Source organism: Thunnus thynnus, chromosome 11 (genome assembly GCF_963924715.1).
Source record: "Thunnus thynnus chromosome 11, fThuThy2.1, whole genome shotgun sequence".
NCBI classification, from domain to species: domain Eukaryota; kingdom Metazoa; phylum Chordata; class Actinopteri; order Scombriformes; family Scombridae; genus Thunnus; species Thunnus thynnus.
In genome coordinates, this window is record NC_089527.1 from 17,856,684 (window position 1) to 17,863,435 (window position 6,752).

Sequence of the window (6,752 nt, forward strand, 5' to 3'; positions counted from 1 at the left end):
CTGTGTGCTCTCGCTTGCTTTTGAGCAAGCACAGTAATGGACTCAACAAGTGAAACCACCATTGGCATATCTCCAACAAGACATGGCCCCAAGGAAGGCAATGCTACAGCTTAGCTTTACAATTAAGCCAACAAAGAGATACCACGCTAAATGCTTCCTAGTGGAAAATCACAACATAGAGTAGGATTTTTTTCAATTATTCCTTGATGTGAAAAACACTAATTGGTTGTCTTGCCTATTGTTTGTCATCACCGGCACAGCAGAATTGCATGTGTCTTACCATTCAGAGTTGTCAGTGTGAACATGGAAAAAAGCTACTTAAGTGCTGTGTAAGGATGACTGTTGTAAAGGAGTTATTAGAACAAAAATCAAAGTCTAACCTTATATATTTCAATGGCAGATTTTATATTTTATTATTTATTATACTTGATTATTTTGAATTAATATTAGAACAATGTAAAACTGTGCAAAGCAATTGTTTTTGTCCTTTTGTATTTGGGCAATACTTCCATTTTTCTTTCTTTTTGGGGGGCAATGAGCAGAAGAATATCTGTGCTGACAAACAGCAGAATGAATTTCTGCCTGTTTGCAAAGTCATTGGAATGATAAAAGGAGAGCAATTCAGAATGTGGAAAATACTCAAGGTTGGTTTAAAAGAGGGCTGTTTTTCTTACATTCTTATCATCAATACCTTTATCACTGTACTGACAATAAGGTGCTGAAAAGCCCTGAGGGAAGGTGATTCACGATCTGGATACACACCACAAAATTACATGCTTTTGTACTGAGCAGATAATGATTAATAAAAGGTCCTAAGTAGTTTAATCTGAACCAGAAACACTTTATACATCTATTGTGCAGAAAAGAGGTATGACCGCAGCTTCCAGAGAAGCCAGCTCTCTATTTTATGATAATGTTATGTGCTTGTCTGTCCTCTTTTTAAACATGAATGTGCTTTAAAAAACCTGTAAATGAAAATCTCACAGGAATTCCTGTTTAATTGAGTTTTAAACTGATGTCACTGTATTCTGTCCCCCCAAGTCCCAAAATCACAGATGAAGGTTTTAATGATTGGTGTACCCCAAATGATCTTTTCTCCACTTTTCTTCCGATATGTGAGATATACTGTAGTTTTCATTTTGCTTGCATGAGGCAGGTTAATATTTGTCTTGTGAATTTTTCTGTGAGCTGTGTGCAGTCACAGTCCCCTGCAGGTTCAATTTCTCTTAATTGTTCTGTGACCTTTCTATATACCATTAGCAATTAGCTGATGAGTTTGTCTGTGCTGTGAGTCAGTATCATTAGGTTGTAATCAACACAAACACAGGGAGGCTTTTCAGAAGAGGGACTGGCTTGGCATTCAAGCACTCTTACCTAACAACATTTTATTAATTACAAAACAATAATCAAATACTTTTTGATGAAGGGAAGGCACATAACAAATGTTTACCTCGATGCAGTTTGTGAAATGTGCAGCAGAATAATCAGACTGAACCCTAGATGGAAGACATTCACCTCTGTATTTATCTAAATAAATCTAAATAAATATGTGTAATATCAAGAATGCTACAATACATAAGCACACACACACATATCCGTTACCACCAACAGACAACAGTGGAATATCTCCATAGCAGTCTTGTAGTGGGAGAGCTTGTTGGGCATAAAAAAGAGCACATTTTCCAGTTGCTGCTATTTGTCCGAAATGTCCATCTGAAGAGTTACCTCATTCATTGACTCAACTTCCAGATACATCTGCCTGATACAGTCTGTATGGTGGACCTGAGTTGCAAAGCACAACAATACTGGATAAAGCACATGAACAAAACATAAAACACAAAGGGTTAATTGTGGGTTTGTTTCCAGAAGCCAAAAAGGAAAGCAAATGAAATTCGTTGCCAATGAATGTTTTGCAGATACATTACGTATGAACATTTTACAACTGCTGATATGTTCTTTAAAAATTTTCCTTATTATAGTAATTATACAAGGGACAGGTCATTTTATTTCCTGAAATTTGGTTGTGTTTTTCTGATTTGTTGTTATGTTTGTGTCTGATTTATGATTTTTTATCTTTCTTTCTTTTTTCTTTTTTTTTGTCCATTATTGTTGTACTTCACCTGTTGTACTGGCCTGAGGGCAGACACAGAGAGGGTGATAGAGAGTGTCCAGAGAGCAACAGACTAACAGACAACAGGTTGTACTCGTCATTGCCCAAACCAGTAATTAGGTGTTAGTTCGGCGATAGTTTGGACTAGCTTTATTTAAATCAAAGGTTTGACAGTAGAGTGCAAGTGATAATGGATCCCAGATTTCCTCTTTGTGGTTTTGGACAGTGACACATACATATTGTCACCAGACGCTAGCTTATTCCTACTTAGAGGGCAGCCCGGTTGGGGGCGGCAGCACCAATGAACACTGCTGTAGTCTTGTTCAGCAAGTGAGGCAGTCATTATTGTGTTACCATGGAAAAGATGTGTCACAAACACAGTTTTAACGACGGTATACAGCTCAGTAAACTATTGGCTGAGCTACTGTAACTGGACCAGATTGCAGCACTGCTTCATAGCTTGTTTAATGAATTCCTTGAAAACGAAATATCATTTCCTGTCCACAATATATAAAATAGTACTTAAACATTGCCATCATTATGTGCTCATATAGAGGCTACTGGTAATTAGATGCAGGAAGGTGTTCATTGACACAAGGTGATCAGGTACACCCACGGTCTCCCACCACCTGAGTTGTGATATTCCTTTAAAGCTGCAATTATCAGAAGATTAACAAGTTCATGCTGCTACGACAGGATGCTGTGAGAATGAATTTTGGTTCCAAGAGCACTTGGCTGCTTGCCATCGCTGAAGGTGACAGAAATCTTGCCGATCTTGCACGACGGTGAAGGGGGATGGACAGAGCAGGCTGGGTGGAGCTTAAGAATCTGAAAGTCATTGCTGTTTGGGCTTCCACCCTGCCCTTACTGCCCCAGTCCACCAGATCAGCTTTACTCAGCAGATTCCTCCCCGGTGGGAAACAGAGGAGAGGCGGCAGGCGGCTGAAAGCAGTCTAACCTAGCACGTGGCTAAAACCCTCACTGTTCTGATGCTAATTATTGATCAGATGATTAAGGCAGATGAAGAGATTTTTTTTGAAAGCGAGAGCTGTGATTGTGCATCTCCGACTTGTCTAGAGAGAGCTGCCAAAAGATCAATACTTTCAATCATGCCAGAGAGCTCTTCTGTCAGTCACGCTGAGTAAGGTGATTACAATTGAGTCTTAAGACAATGAAGAACTTCACGGGGCTTCCTCAGGCACACTCAACGTCCTCGCAGGGAGTCTAATGAACTCAGACCTGCTAAATAGGCCTGCAAACCACTTCAGTTTAGATCCTGAGAGACTGACTCACCTATGAACAAATTCCATGCGCACACAAACACACAGATAGACCAGGAGCAGCAAAGCTGTAACCTTTAAAAGAAAAAAGAACAAGATTAGGTAAAAACCATGTATATGGCTGGACCGTGTATGTAACGCTAGAGGGCTTTTAATATGTGTGTCTCCTGATTATCATCAGACATGGACATCGCAGCATTTTTAAAATGTTTGTTTTTATGTAATTTTAAGTTTATTTATCTGTACAGCACTTTTCATATAGTGGTTGTAACTCGAGGTGCTATACACATAAGAAAAACATGAAAAATACTTAAAATACATCACACCAGATTTTGGGCGTAGACTATATAGTGCTGTTGTAAGAAGGGTTGAGTTAAGATTTAGGCTTTTTTAAATATGTTTTTTATATTTCACTTACCCACAACCCCAAAAATAATTTCAATGCAGTAACTATTAAGTTAATCATTAACGCTAAGTGCAAATGACCCTAATAGAGTGTGTTTCACGTGTTTAAAGTTTGCATTCGTAAATGTATTTGTTATATCGCTTTTATTTTATATACCATGAACATGGAAGTGCTTTATTTTGAAAAGACACTAGAAATATGAAACATGCAGATATTGACAGGAAGTTACACTGACGACAGCGTACAGATCCTCTCTTCTCACATAAATGTCACATGACAGTCTCCTTCAGTAGGTAATCATGGCCCTATCCACTCCTCATAGACTGCTATCAGCTGAGATGACCAACTGGCACCCATTCAGCGAATGCTCACATCTCCGAAAATGTCAGAGCAAATTTTCAAATAGTTATTTGGATAAACTGATCACATATTGGGAATCTAAATGGTTACTTTCTCTCCTGAAAAAATATTAAAACTTAATAAAGTGACATATTAACAGTCCTACAGCAAATATTACAACAGCTTGATATCTGCCATTGCTGTAGGCTGGTGCAAAATGCATTCTGGGATACTTATTGGTTACCATCAGCCAACCAATGGTGTAACTTCATCACTCAGGCAGTAACAGACATTCGCCATTATAGGTCAGCCCCCATTGTTGCAGTCCAGCCCAAAACAACACTGATAACCATTGAAACCTTGCAGTGAGCCCTTATACAAATCATTATTTCTTATGTGTGGAATCTGGAATTTGAATCCGTGTGCTGGCAGGAGATTAAACCTGACAGAATGATGGCTCTTCCTTAAGTATATTCAAAGCAACCTGACTAATGGATAAGCAGACATGTATAGTGTTGTGTTTTTGTATATACTATTCCTAACTTATTTGTGTTTTAATTTCATTTGACAGTAGATGTATTTTTACTGGCAGTGTAAACCTTTTTTAAGTGTCATCTTTGGAGAAATTTGACAGTTTTTGCCTTCAAGAAAGGACATAAATGATTGGCAAGTTGAAGATTAATGCTGTTGAAAAACTTTCTTTTTGACTCTTTTTCTTTTATACCAACAACTGAAAGACAGCTGACTCATATCAGCTCTATTTAAAGCACTTCTGTGAAAATCTGATGAACAAAACAATTTCCAAATGCAGCCACATAAATATAGTCAAGTAAATACAATGATTGAAAGATGGCAGAGTAAAAAGACCCTAAAAACAATATTGCAGAATTCCTGCTAACAACAGTGAGAAGTAGGCATGTCCCCTGCAAGTGTGCAACAAAGATCCACTAATAGTTTTGTGTTGGGGATCTTTCTATGTCTTTAACAGGCAGCATGTTGCAGCGTCCGTCCCTCTGTGGCTGACAGCAGCCTTTCAGGGAGCAGGTGACTTGTTAGTACTCTAAGCAACAACGGGAACAGATGTGTCCCTGACAGTGGATGGATGGTCAGGGTCCATCTGGTCAGTGCAGCCCTGGACAGGAATGATGAATACAGCTTCATCAGTGAATAGCTGTCATCAATCGCATGGCGTGGCGATGGCCGGTGACAGCCACACGCCAGCCCTGGGCCCCAGGTGTGGTGAGCAGAGAGCGGGCAGGCTCTGGAATGCAGGTCAATCAAGCAAGTCCGAGCCAATGTTATATATCGCAATGTAAAGTTTATGCATTACAAAGCAGATGAAGTGCATTGCTTTGTCAGGGTGGTCTGCTGGCTCTTAGATACAGACACAGACTATGCCTTAGATTTATTTCAATGCAATGCAGGGTTGTTACTGAGCCACTGTGCTAAGGACGAGTACCAAGTGTCTAGACAAGTCATGGCTCTACATTGTCTTCTCTGGCAGTCCCAAATGAAATGTGCTGCATCCTTGTCTGCTTCAGTGCATAGACATGCAGAGGTACTAAAACACTGACCTTGCGCTGGACCATTCTGAATATGTTATGGCTCTCAGGTTCCCTTGAACTGTCACAACTTTAAATCGACCACTTCTAATGGTTTCATACACTGTGTGGTGATCATTATGCAGGATGGCCCACCCGCTCTTAGTCCTGCTTCGAAACAAAAATATTACTAGAGATCATACTGTAAATCCCTCTAATTATTTTATTTATTTATGGCTGTTGTAAGAAAAGACACATTAATAATTGCAGCTAAGCCTATCTAGTGGCCAGGAATGCTATAGTGGGAGTGTTCAAGGACCTTAGTGTTGGTGAAAACAGGTAACTCTTTACAGTCTGTAAAGTGGCAGCTTCTAATAATGCATTAATTTTTACCTGGCCATTGCAAAAAGCATTGGGAAAATAAATGCCAAGTGTACAGTACATATTTTACATATGGAACATTTCATGACCAAATTTAGTATTTATTTTAGCATCAAGTACCAAAATTGTCTATAATCCTGAGTGGTGAAAAACACTAGAAGTAAAAGAGAGAAGTAATACAGCAGAATGTTGTATGGAATAAGAGGGTCATAAATATCAACCAGAACCAGAAATGCCTCCTCATGGCAGTCTGAGTAGATGTTTTTTTTTTTTCAGAATCAATTACAGATTAATAGTCATTTTATGCAGCTGTCACTGGTGTCATCTAGACCTCAGTGTCAAGATATAAATAGCCTGACCACTAAAGAGAGGACCTAAACACAGGTGCACATATGACCTATTACAGAGCAGCAGTCTAATACATATTTATTGGCACATTTCACTTCCACTGTTGCTGAACAGCCAGTCTGAAACACTTTGAATTCTGCTGATGTTCAAAAGCCCCAATCAGTCACTTTTTTGATAATTGAAATTACAGAAATAGTTAGACTTACAGATGGAAAATAGCATTTTTATGCTAATCAATTGATCATTTATGAAAATCAAACCTGTTTTATTTGTGTGCTTACAAATATTGCTGATATAAATAAACTTTAAATAACCTAATAATTTATATTTAGAAGTTTTTTTTTTAT